Source organism: Stegodyphus dumicola, chromosome 11, assembly GCF_044657685.1.
Source record: "Stegodyphus dumicola isolate Sdum_Otavi_A_Nest chromosome 11, ASM4465768v1".
In the NCBI taxonomy this organism is placed as follows: domain Eukaryota; kingdom Metazoa; phylum Arthropoda; class Arachnida; order Araneae; family Eresidae; genus Stegodyphus; species Stegodyphus dumicola.
Genome location: NC_140778.1, coordinates 7,188,716 through 7,208,357, shown reverse-complemented (window position 1 = coordinate 7,208,357; position 19,642 = coordinate 7,188,716). Strand labels below are relative to the sequence as shown.

Below are 19,642 nucleotides of genomic sequence, written 5' to 3'. Positions count from 1 at the left end.
TTACTGAAATATAAGATGGCTAAAAAATTTTAATCGAAATCTACTACCATTAGTGAGTGTATTTATGTTTACTGCACAATAACATGTTCTATATGCAGTCCGTCATGGATAAATAGATATTCCATGCGTTCTTGCGATTGCTGACAGGAAGTGTCTACCTGTACGACGTCGGACCGGTCGGACGGCTAGCTCAAACATGGTAAAAATGCTAAACGTACGACTGGTTGCGCAGAGATCATCTGCGCATTAACATGCCTCCAATGTGCTATGCCAATCGAGCGCCATTTTGTTCTCGAAACGTGGTCGGATGGTCTGGTGGTGAGTGTACGAGTGATATCTATTGTTCCAAATTTTAAGTTGAAATTCAAATAAATTAAAATTCTAATGCTTTCTCCACTTAAATAAGTAGTCTTGTTTTAATTTAACTGTCTTTTTGATTAATTTTAATCATTATTATTATTATTTTTTTTTTTTTTGCACACACCGCAATTATAGGCATAATTCCTTTTCTGCTGAATGTATAGGTAAGAATGATTTTTGATTTTGTAAATATTTAATTAACTTTGAATACAAAATTATTTATGAATTGTGTGCAGTTAAAAGGAAGAAAAAAAAATTCGTGTCGTTTATGTACTTATTCACCCATTTTTCTTATTAAATACTGCGAAATGTAATATATTCTTGTATTTCTGTGTTCTTTTGAACAAATATACTTATTTTTTCATGTTCTCTTTGATATGGTATTAATAGAAATGTTAAACATCTGGGTGAGCAAATATTTTGGTTTTCTGCGCTCAACTTTCCAGACATTATTGGAAATCAGCTTTAATAATGCATCTAGTTGAACATGCTTAGCCAGAAACATTAACATATTAACTTCAGCCGAGCTAGAGCGTGTAATATTAATACCAAAAGCCTAACATTCTATGTGCATTTATTGTAAGCAATTCTAGTATTATTCTGTTATTTGTAGCGAAGTTAAAAATTGCAGCAAGAAACAGTGACTTTTGCTGTGATGTGTGTGTTTTGTTATTAAGCCCAGTTAATGTTTTCTTGCCTGTATGCAGCTTGGTGTGTGTGTGTGATGCGGTTATTCTCATTCTTGATTGTAGGGTAAAATTAAAATTTATAATCCATTATTTGCTTAAATGAATAGGTTTTCGTTTGTAATTATTTATGTTAATTAATTTTTTTAAAGCAAACTGGTGAATGCGATCTTTTCCCCTGAATTTCTGCATGTATAGGTTAGTAAAAACTATATTTGTAATTATTTAATTTCATTACAAAATGTGTATTAAATGAATATAATTTGTGTGTATTATTAAATTTCAGAATGTAGTTGCAGATTAAATAATTACATGGTTCTGCTCGATTCAAGGTAAGAAATGAATATGGTGTACTTCAAAGGTATTCTTTCAATGCTGTGCACATAACTCTATTTTCTTATTCAAACGTAATTGGATGGTGTGGCAGTGATATTAATGTGCCTTTTTTTGTTGTTGTTGCTTACGTACTTATTTACACAAATTTCTTATTACATTCTGTGAACAAATTTATAATTTTGTTGGGTTGATCTTTACATTACGGTAACTTGGCGATTTTTTGGCGAAAATTTGGCGACCAACTCCCCTACAGCAACCCTCTATTTTTTTTTTCCCCGCCGCCATTTTGTCTTCACGAAGTAAAGACATGTTTCTTTTCTTCTTATCTACTGAACACTTCTTCCAACAATCTACTAGCCGAATTACACTTATGCTAGAAATTTTATCAAACAAAACTGCTTAATCATGACAAATATTCACTGCAAAATTCGGAAAAAGTGCACAATACCATACACCTTACGCGTTTTTCAAAATAACACATACACATAAACCATGTACACGCCGACTTATTTTTACTTAAAAAAACATCCCAGAATTGCACAAAAATGGCATTGCGCACACTCTTCACTATATCCATGTACACTGCTTTTTTCTCATAAATTAGAAAAATTTCACGAAAATACATGACAATTTTCTCAATCTTTAAACCCGGTAAAAAGAACATATATGAAATTACCTGATCGCGAAAAAGTATTTACCCTTTACAAATATGAACATTTCCACATATAAAATAAATAAAATATCCAAAAACTTTTACCTCTAAATCATCTATTACATTATACACGTCACCAACGAATTCATACATGAAGCATTACAAATATTTAGTATCAAATATTTAAATTATTTCCATGCACGTTTATTTCAACTTAAACGTAAACCAAATTCCTACAAGCATAAAATTCACAAAATAACTATCATTTCATTAAAATATCACTGAACCATGTACACGTCGACTTATTTTTACTTAAAAAAACATCCCAGAATTGCACAAAAATGGCATTGCGCACACTCTTCAGTATATCCATGTACACTGCTTTTATCTCATAAATTAAAAAAAATTTCACGAAAATACATGACAATTTTCTCAATCTTTAAACCCGGTAAAAAGAACATATATGAAATTACATGATCGCGAAAAAGTATTTACCCTTTACAAATATGAACATTTCCACATATAAAATAAATAAAATATCCAAAAACTTTTACCTCTAAATCATCTATTACATTATACACGTCACCAACGAATTCATACATGAAGCATTACAAATATTTATTATCAAATATTTAAATTATTTCCATGCACATTTATTTCAACTTAAACATACACCAAATTCCTACAAGTATAAAATTCACAAAATAACTATCATTTCATTAAAATATAATTAAATTCAAAAACACCACTTAAAATATACATGAGGCACATACATTCAATTAATAAAAATTACCTTACAATCCTAATTACTTTAAACTAAATCATTGCTAATAACAATTTTCCCAATAATACCAAATTCCTTTCCACCTTACATTTCCAACAATGCATAAAAATAATTAAAAATACTAACTTACCTAATCTCCTTCAGAATCTTCATTACGTGGCGGATACACTTTTCTTCATTCTCTTTCAGAATCTTTAAAATCATACTTATCTTTCAAAGCAAGATACCACGTAAAATAAATAACATAATAAAACATGTTTATTTCTCTCTCACACAACCTTAAAAAACATTTCTTACTATCCTTTTCAATACCACTAAATACCCATTTCGAATTCACTTTACTTACGGCCATGGGATCCAAAAATTCACAAACACGATTTCACACAACACAGAATAAAGCCAAATATAAAATTCCCAGATTTTTCCCCATTAAAGAACAGTAATTCGTCCATTAAAATGACATGACATATCCCATGATCTCTTCCGATTAAAGAACCGTAATTCGTCCATTAATATCACATGACATATCCCATGATCTCTTCCCCCACACAAAATAATGCGTAATCGGAACTCAGTACTGCTCACATTATTACCAAAGTCCCAGGTAGTAACCTTTATCGCCTCCAAAATGTCGCCAAACTACCAGTTACCGTAATGTAAAGATCAACCTTTTGTTGTTATTGGATGAGCATTGGTGCTAAATGTCTAGCTGAACAAATTAATATTTTTCTTAATATCAGCAAATATTTCAGTTACGTGTTCATTTGACAGCATTTACTGCAAACCGGTTTTAATGTTGCTTCTACTTAACCAGAAACATTAACATCAAAGTTGAGCCAAAGTATGTTTGGTCAGGAAGCGGTAAAATCCTAGTATACGGTGCAGCCTTGGCGTGACTTTGAAAATTATCGCCAACACCAAAAATGATCTAAAGAACGTCTATATATATATATACTATGTGTGTATATACATAGCATATATATTATATACATAGTATATACTATGTTTAACTATATATTTTCTTTGAATGACCCGTTAACTACTCATCGCAATGTCCGGTTTTTACTGCTCATCATAAAGTCGCCAAAAGTAGCCAAATCCCGTGTGCACCGGATACTAGGACTAAATCCCAGGAAACTAATGTGTGCTATTTTTTATGAGATTCTGGCCATGTCTAGCCATATGCTTTTGCAGTGCCTTTTTTATTTTGTCTGCCATGGTCCATATGATTTGTTTTTAGGATTACAGTATTTTTAAATTGTTAAACTTGTACTCATCTTCTAACATGTCTTTTCACAACAGCAATATGGTAAAACTAGATATTGCGGTCCAGATTGGTGAGTTTTAAAAAAATTGCTAAGTCGCCAAATCGATTGTTTTCGTGTTTTTAGAAATTTAGAAAATCGCTAACCCATCATATCGCCAGTTACAAATTTGAATTAATTCTGTAAACATGCAAAAATATCTAAAACAGGACTTCAAGAAAAACAACGAAGAAAGTGAAGAATCACCCATTGCTTGGCGCAGTTTTAAGAATTGCACATCCTCGGTATCCATGTACACATTGACCGACTTTTTACTTGAAGAAACATCTTAAAATTGCACAACTGCAGAGTCGTAGGCGAGAAGTTGTGTATGCAGCTGAAATCATAGAATGAATGTCAGTTTGTGTTTGCTTTACTGTGTGTCAACAGTTCTTGTGTTAAGTTGGCATTAAGGTAATAAATTACAAGAAAGGCTCAATAACCTTTGTATGTATTTATGGGATTTTGTCTTTGTAAGTAAGACAATGATTACCACATCAACAAATACATTTTAAACTATAATGGAAAGCCCATTCTAATAATGTATTGAAAAAGTGGAAAATGAGGGAAATATTCTTAATAAATTTCAGCACTGTAAAGTGGTGGGGGAATATAGTAATCCATCATTGGCAGGTCTTGGATAAAGCAACATGCATCGTAATAAGAGATCACATCATCTTTATGACTAAAGTTAAGAATCAACCACAGTGAAAAAAAAAAAAAAAAAAATCCCTATTCTGTTTCGACATTCAGAGTTAAAATATGCATCAGATGATTGTATAGTTCATTAATGCCATATATTTTGTTAATTTCACAAAACTGGATCAAATTATTTCATAACAGTAGTATATAAATTTCATAAAGTTGCCAGCTGGAATGTCCTCTGGAGCAGGATTTTTAATTTTCCTTTCTGTTTCAAGGGCAAACTTGCTAGCAAATTCCAATCTGTGTAATTATGTCATATATTAACCCATTAAATGCTGTGGTGCTCATATGGTTATCATAAACAGTCAAAAGTCTTTAACTTGGACTCTTCGGCGATTCCGGATTATCGGTTTTTCCGTGTTATAGCTCATCAGTTTAAATCTATTATAAAATTAAAAGGTTGGATCTTTACAATATGGTAACTGGTAGTTTGGCGACATTTTGGAGGCGATAAAGGTTACTACCTGGGATTTTGGTAATAATGTGAGCAGTACTCAGTTCCGATTACGCATTATTTTGCGTGAGGGAAATGAGAGATCATGGGATATGTCATGTGATATTAATGGACGAATTACGGTTCTTTAATCGGAAATCGGGAAATAATATGGAAATTTTGTATTTAGCTTTATTCTGTGTTGTGTGAAACAGTGTTGTTTAATTTTTGGATCCCATGGCCCTAACTAAAGTGAATTCGAAATGGGTATTTAGGCATTGTGATAAAGAGAAGTTTGCTTTTTATTTAGCGGAGGAAGTATGGAGGAAAAATTCGCAGAAAAAATCTTTCAATAATTTTATTGAATGAATTAGAAAAGTGTATCCGCCACGTAATCACGATTCTGAAGAAGATTAGGTAAGTTAGTATTTTTAATTATTTGAGGATATTATTTTTATGCATTGTTCTAAATGTAAGGTGGAAAGGAATTTGGTATTATTGGGAAAATTGTTATTAGCAATGATTTAGTTTAAAGTAATTAGGATTGTAAGGTAATTTTTATTAATTTAATGTATGTGCTCATTTATATTTTAAGTAGTGTTTTTGAATTTAATTATATTTTAATTAAATGATAGTTATTTTGTGAATTTTATGTTTGTAGGAATTTGGTATACGTTTAAGTTGAAATAAACGTGCATGGAAATAATTTAAATATTTGATACAAGTATTTGTAATGCTTGCGGTATGAATTCGTTGGTGATGTGTATAATGTAATAGATGATTTAGAGGTAAAAGTTTTTGGATATTTTATTTATTTTATATGTGGAAATGTTCATATTTGTAAAGGGTAAATACTTTTTCGCGATCAGGTAATTTCATATATGTTCTTTTTACCGGGTTTAAAGATTGAGAAAATTGTCATGTATTTTCGTGAAATTTTTCTAATTTATGAGAAAAAAGCAGTGTACATGGATATAGTGAAGAGTGTGCGCAATGCCATTTTTGTGCAATTCTGGGATTTTTTTTAAGTAAAAATAAGTCGGCGTGTACATGGTTTATGTGTATGTGTTATTTTGAAAAACGCGTAAGGAGTATGGTATTGTGCACTTTTTTCCAATTTTGCAGTGAATATTTGTCATGATTAAGCAGTTTTGTTTGATAAAATTTCTAGCATAAGTGTAATTCGGCTAGTAGATTGTTGGAAGAAGTGTTCAGTAGATAAAAAGAAAAGAAACATGTCTTTACTTCGTGAAGACAAAATGGCAGCGGGGAAAAAAAAATACAGGGTTGCTGTAGGAGAGTTGGTTGCCAAATTTTCGCCAAAAAATCGCGAAGTTACCATAATGTAAAGATCAACCAATTAAAAATATGAAATAAAGAGCAATTATGATCTAAAGGGTATCCAAATTTACAAAAAAAAAAGCTTAATATTTATTTGTTTACTTTATTAAACATTTCTTTTAATGCACGCATGCGTAAAGTGCGCATAATGTATGCACATTCTTTACACGCATACATTACGCATAGTTGAAATTAGAAAATTGCAACCAGAAAACTATTTCATGTGTATTCGTGATATTTATAATGATGAATTTGATTTAAATCATATCAAAGACTACATTGAGATGAAATACTACATTTAGTGAGGAATTATAATCCGAACAAAATAAAAACATCAGCCCTGAAGATGAGGATAGTGCTGATAGGTCAACTTCCAGTTCGTTGCGCACCGCGACGTACCCCTCACCCGCAGAGCAGCGCGAAATTGATAAACAGATTTCGGAATGGTTAGAGAAACAAATCACCTCTCTGTCACTTTCTTCATGCCTTTAACCATTTTTTGCAGCAATTCCACTTTTTGTTTGATGGACATCAAAACATGCTTTCGCTTTGTAAATCCTTTGATATCTCCGGAATCGGAAACTCTTTTTGACATAATCGAAAGTTCAAGCTTACTTTTTATAAAATTGCTCTAACAGTCTGCAAAAAATAATAAGCCGAATCCAATTAGAAGATTAAGGAACAACGCAATCTGCAACATTAACTGAAATAGATAATTTTAGCTTAGCTTATACCGTCCATTATACATTAAACGCATATATGCATGCGTAAATGCATGATGCGTTTAAGCATGTGCAGAAAGTTTGTAGCTTTGAGGTCCGGATTATAGATCACTCCGGATTAAAGACTTTTGACTGTACTTTAAGCCACCTAGTAACACCATCTAGCTATCTCGGAGGGAGAAAAAGGCAACATTCAACTCATCCACTGAATGTCGTTTGTATAAAACCTAAAGTGATCACTACCTATACGCTCTTATGCTGAGCTCATGTTCATTTCCACATTCCACTCTCCTCTTATCACAAAAACGAAACATGTGTTTTGAAAACGGATTAGACGTAATGGATTGAGGCTAATTTTGGTCATTGTGATTTTACTATATTATTAGTGAGTATTGATTAAAGCGGTTATTTACTTCTAGCAACAGTCCCTGCTAGATGGGACTTTCCTGAGAAACAAGAGTTTGGTTGCACTGATTTAAATGGAAGGATTCTTAGAAAGAAAAAGAATCCCACCTAGCTACAGAAACAGTGTAGCGGCTATGTGATATTTCTTCAAACCTCGCCAAAAATGTCTCAGCTGAAACTCTGTCCCGGTTAGAAATGAACCAATCAGATGAAAGTTCTGCTTCTGAAGGATCACGTGGTCCCAATCTGAGCGATAATCGATTATTGTTTGGCGTTGTCTTTGTAGTAGGTAAAAATGGTAACCTAGCTACATGGGTTTCCTGGAAATGTGCGGGTTTTGAGAATTGTCCCTTTCGTCATCCAGTTCGGCATAGCCGAAAGATAATTTGGTTGGAAAATTAGATAATGTTTTTTTTTTTGGGGGGGGGGGTCAGTGTAATTTTTATAGATGATGGACACAAATTCATAAAGCCGCATTTGGAGATTACAGTCGATACTGGGTAGAATTTCAACCAGTATTTTATGATTGCATTGTACAAGAAAAGGCTTGAGAAAAGCTTTGAAAGTATTTAAAGATAATATGGGATTCCCAGAACCTCTTAATTCTTCCTTTGAAGATGATGGCAATGATTTTATAAACGTGGAGCTTCCTCCACAGCAGGCTGATGGAGTTTCCTGATGATGAACTAGAGGCAGAATGAGGCATCGCTAGGAGTGACAAGTGTTATTTAAGATTCTGTGCTTAGCAATGAATCATTACAGGCATTTCAATAGAGATTAAAAATTGTCTTCAGTTAGTCATTTATCTTCAGTAACATACGAGAGGATGCTGAACAGGCACTGGAAGCTGTAGACACACTAATGTTTGTGAAAAATGCAACACCATGAAGGAATTGTCGGAAATAAATGAAATTTATTCCGCATATTACTGATAGTAAGTAAACGATCACATTTACAAAGGAAAAAAAACGAAAGTTGGAAAATCAGTACTTTGGGTTTCTGTCATGCTGAGCGAGAGCCTGTACACATCGTGGCATTGAATTGTATAGATTCTGAATGTAATCCTGGGGAATGGCTTTGACTTGATGTGATAGTTCATTTTCAGTGTGTGCCCCACTAGCTGTACGTGCGAGTCGCTGACCGATGAAATCCTAGGCATGCTGATTGAGCAACATATCTGGGGAAGATGCAAAACCTGTTGTACCTTAAAGAAAGCTTGTGCACAGGTATTTCCCCCCCTAAAATATAGTGCCTGGAATGCATCGAATAATGCATACTCTGTCATCATTATACTCAAGATCGTAGCAAGATTTGTTGGAGAAAGCAACTTGTTGCTACAGAGCACGCCACTGTGTAGCAGTGCTCACTGAAGTTGGAGGCATATGTTACTCAGCGACAGGGCAATCCTGTGTAGAGGAACCCTTGTATGCAGTTCATGTTGCAGCAGACAGCGACGAACACTTGTAACTGTGCTCCAATATTGTACTAACATACGAGAGGATGCTCTACAATCCATCACAGCCATGCAGATGAGGTATTTGTCGTCCTGTGCTGTTGTGTGCCCCATTGCCAGGATTTCACCTTGTTTGGTTCTCGCTGTCCATTTTTTCCAAACATGCATCACTGTTGTGGCATTGTGCTGTGTGCGGGCTGTGATTGTTTGATATGAAAGTCCACCTTCTTGCATACAGACGATGTGGCCTCGTTGAAACTTGTTGGTATGGCATCCTCCGCTGTTGACGAGGCATACTGAGCACAAATTAAATGTTCACTGCAGACGGAGGACGATAAACAGATTTCAGCCCAACTTTACAGTCCTTTACAACTGCCAGTTCTCATTTCATGCATGCATAATCCCTTTGTAATTCTAATCATTTGTATGTCTTAACTCACTGTAGTGTCGCTTCAGTTCCGTTAAGTTTCTAATTAAATTTAGTTAAAGCGGAATGGCAACACCTTCTAGTCTCCGCGAAGAACGAATGTATATGTATTAATTTTATAAAATTCATGTGAATGTATGCAAATAAATTGTTTATAAATGTCACATAAGTTTATATGTTCTTAAACTATTTTCATGTGAAACAGAAGCCTTATTCATAACAATATAATGAAACATACCAAGGTCTAATTTTATTAAGACCCTGAGTTACATCAGTCTGAACTTATGATGGAACATTTTGAACAATACTCATTATGAGTTGAGGATTACTTATAATTTGTCAGTATGCATGTATGAAAATGGGTTTTGTAATTAATATTGAATGTATAACTTTTTCTTTTCATATAAATACAGAAGGATTTCATGTTTGCAGATAATATATTACAAGAGGCTGTTGTGTGCCAGTGGACAATCTGGTGAGAAGCTGAACACTAATATCTTGAATCCTGCTGAATGGACAGCCTGCATAGGCGTTGTCATGATTTTTTTGCATGTAATATGAATGCAAGCCAGTTTACCTTAAAGCATCCCTTCTTGGAAAATATCTTCTAGTGTTTCATCACAAAAAACAGTCAAAAACTGTTTCTCATGATTTGAAAAATACGTATAAATGAAGTCAAATTTAATTGTTAAATTGTGCATGCTGGGATTGTATACTATATCATATACATTTTAAATGTATTTTCTGTATCTCTAATGTTGAGAATTTTCATGTTTTAATTTAACCCTGAATAAAATGTTAAGTACTAAGCAGTATTGTATTTGATGTCGGAACAATATATATATATATATTTTTAATTTTATGCTTGTATATTTGTGCTTATGATTGGAATTTCAGGACAAATTATTTTGGTATGATGTGGCCTGTTCTCACTTAAAATGCATTTTGTATTTTGATTTTTTTTTCTTCTGTTATTTGCATTATAATTGTTTGGCCATAACAATTATGAATGCCAAATCAACATGTATGTAGAATAACTGTATTAAATTTTGGGAAAACCTTTAGGTGTCATTTATTATGAAGATTGAGATGACTGTTTTTATAAATGCATTCATTCTTATCTATTTAAGAATTATCATTTAACATAAAAATAAGAAAAAGAATAATATATTATAATACTAAATAAAATATACTTTCTTTGTCTTTTTTTTTTTTTTTTTTTTTTTTTTAAATATCCAAGGCATGTAATATGCACACTCAAAGAGATGCATTTCTTTTTTGTGATGTGTGTGATGATAAATTACTGTTAAGTATCTTAAGTTGTTTGTTCATTAATAGTGCTCATTTTTCATAATGCAACAAACCTCCCTCACATGATTAATTAATAGACATATTTTTGAAATTGACATTAGTCCTCTATCCATTCGTAACTATGGGCCAGCTCCTGAGCAGATTCCTACTGTCATCTACAATATGCCCAAGCCCTTCACCAATGACAGTTTCTTCTGAATAATACCCATATTTTACAATTAAATTCACGAATCTGATCTGGCTGAGTTTCATATCAGGAGAATTAATGAAAGCAAAATACATTCATCACCTCAAACCATTTTTCTCCAACTAGCTGGATGATTATGTGATTGGTGTGAATGGATGGTAATGTGATTAGATTTCTTCTAAGTCATAACAGTTTTTAATAATGAAAAGATCTTGTCCCCCCCTTTTTTTATTTCAATGCACACTTTTTTAAAAGCAAACTTAATTAGCTGGATGATCACTACGAGTTTCTTGACATATTTGAAAGTAAAATATTGCATCTACATTCATTTTGAATAAATTGTTATTACTGTAGTCTGCAATCATTGAGTTTTATTTTAAGATTATTTGTCCTTTTTTTGTTTGTGGAATAGGAGGCTGTATGTTTTACAGATTTTCTGTTTATTTAGCCAGTTTTCTATATAATGGCTAACATAAAACATAATTTATGTTAGCCATTATATAGAAATTTATGTGCCCTGTTTTAAAAATTATGTATAGCTTAATTTAAGTTTGTCTCATGTCAGATGAACAATGCTGCTAATCTGATTGAGAAATTAAGAAAGTCTGACCATTCCATGAAAAATCTCTTAGAACAGCTCACTGTATAAAACACATATACATGCTAATTAACTGTGCTCATCAAAAGTGCTGTATTATTTAATGCTTTTTCTGATGAGCAAAATTCAAAGCATTATTTCTCTTGTTTTCTGCGTATGAAGTTTGTAGCAAAATGGAATTATTATTATTTTTTTTAAATTTCATTCACTTATATCACTATTTTTATATGTCTGATAATGATCTACTGCATAAGTAATATCTATATACAAACATAAACCAAAATCTTGCTTTAGAAGAATTCCACCGGTATCGGTTCTCGAATAAATAAGACCACAGAATACTGATGATACAATTTAGGTTTGAATTCTATCAAATGGGTTAACTACATCTCTGTTTTTACAGTTTTCCCTATGTTTAATAAGAATACAAGTCAGTTTCATTCAAAAAGTGCTCAAAGAATGGCATCTTTTCCTTTAAGCAGATAGCCCTCAGGACCTTTGCCTTAAAAATTCAACAGCTGAGCATGTACTAAAAGATAACATAGTATACTAATGTCCATTTATAACTTTCAAATGAAGTGGTCGATTTAAATTTCACCTCTGGTGCTATAGCAATATATGTGACTTGGGTAAACAGCAAGTTGAAATGTTCTAAGGATCAGGGTTTTTAATTTTATTTTCTTTTCGTATAGCAAACTAGCTTGCCTAAGCATATATGCAAGTCTAATTTTATTTTTAGAAAAGATTCTTATTAAAATACATACATGTATGACAAAGAAACAGGCGCGTAGCTAGAGGGGGCATCTGTCCCCGGGCGCAGAATCCAAGGGGCGCCACACTGATGTTACGACATTTTAGAATTAAATGTTTTCCCTCCTTGGCAAGCAGTAGGGGGTGCGAAATCTTCAGTTGTCCCTGGGCGCTGAAAACCCTAGCTACAACTTAGCAAAGAAATGGATGCACATAAACTGTAACTAATAAAACAATTGAGCAATATGTGAACATAGATGCTGATGGTTCAAGTGTCGTGTAACAGGGTATGACTGGAAACCCTATAGTGGTGCTGCAAATATAAATTATTTTCTGATTCAAAGCAGGCATAAAAACTAGTATACAGTTTATCCCCATATGACACAAAACAAAAAGTATGTAATCAGAAAAAATATCATGTAGACATTGGATTTACCCAACTTAAAAGCTTCGGTAAAGGCCTTATCATTCGCCTTAAATCTCTTGAATGGTCAGCACCCTTCAGCTTTGGAAACAGCTCCAGAAAGACATCTCTAAAATTTATAGGATTGTGAGCCAATTGTATATAGATTATGTTGACCTAATCCGCACTGCAGTAGAACATGTGCCTCTGAACCATTACCATCGAAACTGCAATTGCAGAGTCACTATGTACGCTAATCTCGATATTAAAGCACTGGTAGCTCTATTTGCGATTGTGCTACAGTACATGAGTATAGAACACCATAGAATGGTTATGTATAGTATTAGGTTTATTTAGGAGCGAAAAAAAAATATTAGAAATGGCCTATCCCGGATTCGAAATCTGGGCTTAAAGACTGCCATCCAGAAGTGCTTCCAATTACATTATGAAAGCATGGGGTAAGAAAAAAGAAAATTCCGTACATTCTTCCCCATTTAAAGGGCAGTTGGGGAGGTGGTAACCTAATCCCCACTTAACAGAACTTAACTTGTAACCCTGTTCTTAAGTTCTTAAGTGGATAACCTAATCCCACTTCTCTTAGAGATGATGAGTTGGGTTCAGTTTATTTAGTTATGGCAAAGCATTCGAGGGTTACCTGTCTAAGGGAAGGGATGCCTTCGTGAAAGACTTTCTAAGGGATATTGGACTGTATATAGGCTACACATATGGAAACCATGAAAACGCTTAGTTAGCAGCCAGTCTGCTCGCCGGAATTCGAACCCCGGCCCGATTTCATCGGCTTTACCGCTCGGCCACTGGAGAGCTATATTTAGATGATGGGAGATCTATGCTAATGACCCCCATCATCTGGTGGTGGTGACAGTGGGTGAAATCCTAAGGTGCATGCACTCGGATTGGACATCCAATATGGCTAAAGACTTAGCTAGAGTTTTCAGTGCCTAAAGACAACTGCAGATTTCGTACACCCTTCTGTTTTCTAAGTATGGAAACTGTTTCATTCTAAAACTTCGTCAGTTTGGTATTTCCTTGATATTACGCCCAGGGATAGATGTCCACCCTTGACCGTCTCTAGCTATACCACTAATATCACTACGAAACAATCTGATGGTGTTTTGATCGCTTTGCGGACCTTGATGCCTTCTCGTCGGAGGCAGTGTCTTCTGTAGTGTTGCAAACAAAAGATCTGAGTAGCTCCGGTGGAGTAGCGAGCATAACTGGCGCCCGGGGCAAAATACCTTTTTGGCGCCCCCTATCCCCGAAAAGAACACAGTGATATGATGAAAATCTTGTTTGGAGACCATTTGGCGGCGCTCGGAACCCTAGCCCCCCCTTGCTACGCCACTGAGTAGCTCAGCAATGGAGTTGAATTTTAATGATGATAGGAGCAGTCGCTGGCAAAACTAAACAGGGGCTGGGGGTGTCATCCAGTTTCTAGTACAATAGAGCAGCCGCTGCAATATTATATCAGGGATTATCATCCAGGTTCAAGAATAAGATAACAGCTTTAATCTTACAATTAGCTTTAATCTTCCGATATTTAGATTATCTAGCCATTCTGGACGTCTAAATATCTAGATAAAGCAGAGATTACGCAGTCGTCCCTCTAACATCATCGAAAGGAAACAGTTTGCAAGTGCTCAAATTTTCGTTTGTGGAAGTGAAATGCTTGGTCGCTATATGAAGCTCCATACATCTGAAGAAGATTAATTCATACTGACTGCGGTTGTGCTAATGTTCTTCTCCTCACGTGCATCTTTTCCAAGATTCTTCGCGAACAATAGTGCTACACCTCATGATATACAAACTGTCGCTAGCTTGTTAAGGAGTAAAGATATAGCACCTGTCTTAGCGTAGGCATTCTGAAGGCTGTCGTATGCTCCAGCTTAATATATGGTGTATGGTCTAGGGACTTTTGACAGCCCGTCGCCAGTGCCTTTCAATGCTTTCATAGCTGTAATCAGCCCTGCAAGAAGAATTGAACATAATTTCTCAGAAAATCGTGGACGATCTCGTACAGAGCATGAATATACAGTAGAGAGGCTGCATCACAATTAAGTAGGATTATATCCCCTAGTGATAAATGCATTTGTGTTACCCTTATCATATGAGCCTTCACCTTCTGATTTGAGCAGAATACAGATGTACTTCGAATCTGCTTTTGTATCCTTTGCATTCCTTTCTTAGTCAGTGTTGTAACATTTCTCATTGTCTAATACGTTGACTATGTTATACTATGCTTTGCACCATTCTAATTACTGCTTGCACATGAGACCTTAACATGTCAAAATCTGTCTGTCTCTACCAATATACACCAATACCTGACAAAGAAATCAAACAAACCAAATCAAACCTTTAAAAAGTGCTCCACAAAAGCATCCCTGTTCTTAGGCAGAAAGCCCTTGCGTGCTTTGCCGTGATCAAAATAATGTGACCTAAGCTCTATCTGGTCTGCGTAGGCTCAGTTGCTTCGATGTCCTCAATGTGAAACACATTATCTAGCAAGTGTGGAATGTTTGCCATAGGATTATATGAGTGCCTGTTCAATTTTGTGCCTCAATGCATTGTGGTCAGTACTTAATTTCTAAAAGAAGAAGGACTATGAAAGGTCGTCAGCAAAGATAAAAATAAAGAAAAAAAAATTTTTAAAAATGTAAATTAATAAATAAAATTAGATAATTCAATTTAATTAATGAAAATAGTTCGGTAGAAAAATTGAAATACCGGAACTCATCTTAATTTAGACTCCAACTGGAATTATACTTTTGCTCAAAGAGTGAAAAGTACTGGGACTGGATTTTAGGTGGATTAAAGACATGACTATGACTTGAGATCGTACTGAAGATGATTGCACTGCATGCATATCCTTCTTTAATTGACATGTTGCTCTGTTTTGATGAGCAGACCTCAAAACAAGAGAATAGAGCATAGATCACATATACTAGCTAAGTTCAGAATCCAGAAAGCAAACAGAATTAACATTTTTTATGAAGAGCATTGCTTATAGATTATAAGTCACATAATATCATGATAAAAGTTTATTACGCTAACCTGTTGACTTAACTTGTACTAGGCCCACCAGCGGCCGAGAGGTAAATCCGCTGAATGCTAGTAATTCGCTCAGAGTTTTATCTTGAGGAATAGGCTGGCTGCAGAGGAGATTTTGCTGTTTTCCTCATGTATAAAGTGAATCAGAGCCAGTTTCCCTTATATTGTTCCTTTGAAAAGGCATATCTTCTCTTAGACAGATAGTTCTCACATTTTTTTGACGTAATAATACAATTCCTATTAACTATAAAACTGTGTAGCAAACTCAGCAGTAAAATTCCGCTTTGCAACACACAAGACTAAAATTTGCCAGATTGCTGTTCCAGGAATGATAATTTCAGCTTATGCACAATGTTCACCAGACCTTGTCATCAAATGATTTCTTTTTTGTTTCAAAAACAGTAGAAATATTTGTATATTTCATACTGCAGTCTGATGATGATTTGAATGATGTTCAGGAATGATCTGAAGGCTGTGATAAAAAATATTTTTATATTAGAATTCAATGCGTAATTGATTGCTGTACTAAATGCATTTAAGTCTGCATAGGAAACTGAAAATGGAATTTTAGAGATTTATCTTCTACAAATTTATTATGCTTAAACTTACTGAATATCTCTATATATGGAATAAAATTAAGCAGAGAGAAGGAATATTTCACAAATGGCATGACATGACAAAACTAAAATGTACATAGGCTGTACAATGAAATTTTCTACCATTATGAAGATGTAAGACACAGAGCTCATTGTCAAGTTGTCTGAATAATTAAAAAATAATACACTTGTTATGAATCCAGGTAAACAATGAAATTTAAAATGGAAGTTAGATTTTGAATGTTGATCATAAGTTTCAAGGCTATTAAGTTAAACTGCAGAAAACTTTTCAAAAGAGAAATTAAAAACTGAAAACAACAAATTACAGAACTAATGTATTCAAAAAAAAAAAAAAAAATTCACCAGACAAACCAGTTTAAAAAAATAATAATTGAACTAAGGAAGTAGCTGTTATTTTGGAAACAAATAAACAAAAACTTTTCATTTGAATAATAATAAAAAAATATATATAGATTTCTAACTAATTTTCAATAGATAAGACTTAGGTTTTTAAAATATTGCTTTCCAGCTTCCCAAAATATTCATGTGATTAACAAAAAATGAACGGAAAGTCTACGATTTTCCATTTAGAAATAAGATCAGGAAAAATAATCTTTCCTCAGCTAATAAGTGGCGAGAAAATACTTCGAAGGTTAAAGGACACTTTCAAGTCGTAAAGCTTTTGTTCTACAGGTTGTTTATAAAGTCCCGGACCCATTTTTATGTTTAATAGCTCATAAAATAATGAAGATATAAACAAACTTATATAATGGCATTTATGGATGGAATAACTTATATATTTTCATTTTCAGGTTTGAATATACGTATTTACAGGGTTCGTACGGTCCTTAAAAGTCCTTAATTGTGGCCAAAATGAATAAACGGTCCTTAATTTTGCTCATTTGACATTTCTTATCATTTCTAATGATTGCCATTCTATGAGTGAATTGCGATTTCTCATGAATATGGAATTAAAATTGCACGGCTCTTAACCAATCTGTTGGCGGATTTGCGTTGCAAACGATAAAAAAAAAAAAAAAAAAAAAAAAAAAAAAAAAAACAATTAGCTACCCGAACGAAAGTATCGGTGTCTGATTGGCTATTCACCCAATCTTTCGAAACAGGTGTTATCCATAAATTTAGGTAGATTGTGACGAAAGCGTGAAGCCTGAAGTTCTTTATGAGGCGAAAGTGATGATAAAGGTGCTCGAGAAAAAAAAAAAGGGAGGGGATTCTGAAAATATTTGCCAAAATTAGAGCAATCCCAACCTGGAAGGCCACAACCCTTCCGACGCCAATAGGAACGAGATGCCTGGAAAGTGCATTTTCAATAAACTGTGGCTTCATCAAGCTGACTACAAAGACTGGATATTGATGGATGACAATCCTTATAAAGCTAAATGTGGTCTTTGTCTGAAACAAATTGAAATTTCTATAATGGGAGAGTCAGCGATGAAAATTCACATGAAAATGAAGTTTCGTTTTATCATATCAATTTGTTTTTACACGGTTTTGCTTAGCTTAATTTCTGTTTTTGTTTCAAGTAAGCCATAAATTAATTTTTTATCACCTTCTACAGAGTTCATTCTCTTTTGCACATACTATATGTATGGGATATCGGGATTATGAGTTTATTTCTGCAGAGGGTCTGTTATCGATTTCGCGGGAAATCTGATGGCTCCATTTCGATTTTAGGTTGCCAAGGGCAAATTCGGTGACGCTAGCCGAGAAAAAGTGAAGTTCGGAAATACGTTTTGAAGCTTCAATAGACAATTAAGTATTTGGTTTAATCCTATGCTGTTGATAGTAATGCATTATTTTTGCTAATGGGGATACAATTATTAGTTGAAAACAACTAACTAATTAAAAAAATTTTAAAGCTGAAAACAACTAACTAATTAAAATTTTTTTAATATTTTTAAAGCTGAAAACAACTAATTGAAACTAATTTTCCTGAATTAACTAGACGCAAAATTAACTTTCATGAATTACTAAAGTTATTGCGTAGAAGTTTAACTGAAAATATACATTCCGTATTATATATATATATATATTTATACAGTACAAAGTCCGAGGTCGGGACTTCGGCGATCCCAGATTTGAGATTTTTCCGGGTATCAGATCATTTTAAATCTACTAAGATGGCACGTAGAAATTATAAAATTGAAAATATGAAATCGTGATTTATGAAATAATGAAGCATTTATGATTTAAAGGCTATCAAAATTTACAAAAGAAAAGAGCTTAATATTTATATGTTTACTTTATTAAACATTTCTTTCAATGGGAGTTGTTTGATTTGTTTTCTCTGCTAATACTTTAGACTAATAATATAGATATATAATTTCTTGTTGAGTTATTAAGTTCCATTGTTCAAGTCCTGTAATTGCTGTGTCGAGAATTCCGAATAACTTGTCAATCAAAATTTTTTCTCGTTTAGTAACCTCTCTGTTACTTTCTTCACTATCGGTAGCTGTATTTTCTGGATTTAGAACCATACTACAGATTTCGCCCTCCGTTAATTGATTGATGATTGGGGCATTGTCATCGCAATGAAAAACTTCTGTTTAACTTCCCTAAATTCTTCCGCCTGGTGCGGCCATGCGAGCTCTGGCGCTGGTTCTGGCTTTATGTGAATAACAAATCAGTTATTCTTAATTCAAATAACACTAAATATAATCGTTTGTCCCATGAGTATCATTAACAAAATCTATTTTTAGCATAAGGAAAGAAATTTCTGTTAAATCTCCCCTTGTCAACATTTTAGCGCATTAAACTTAAATCTGTAATCGGATAATACTCTGTTCTTTGGCGTCGCTGCAAGAGTCATCACTCAAGTTGTCATCCGTTGATAAATATGCGGTGATGAAAGCAAAATACAATAAATAATGATTCGCGATTTCGGCATCAAGGATATAAAATATTAGTTGCTGTAAAATTAACAAATGTTTCGGTTTGAGATTATGCCAAGCAGATACGAAGCTATGGAGTCAAGTTACTAATCACACAAATTTATCCTAAAATAATTATTTCTTCAATAATGAGATATTTTATTTAGCGACAAACTGAGATTAAGAATCGGGATTTCCAGCATGTTTTTTTATGATGAGGAAAAAAATCTAA

At 33.6% G+C, this 19,642-nt stretch overlaps 1 long non-coding RNA gene across 1 annotated transcript; it reads left to right on the top strand.

The window, feature by feature from the left end:
- The first annotated feature begins 322 nt into the window (after positions 1-322).
- Positions 323-11,208, top strand: LOC146993773 (uncharacterized). The gene is made up of 4 exons (XR_015043805.1): positions 323-524; positions 1,199-1,244; positions 1,333-1,378; positions 10,041-11,208. It is a non-coding gene; the product is annotated as an uncharacterized LOC146993773 (long non-coding RNA).
- Positions 11,209-19,642: the final 8,434 nt, after the last annotated feature.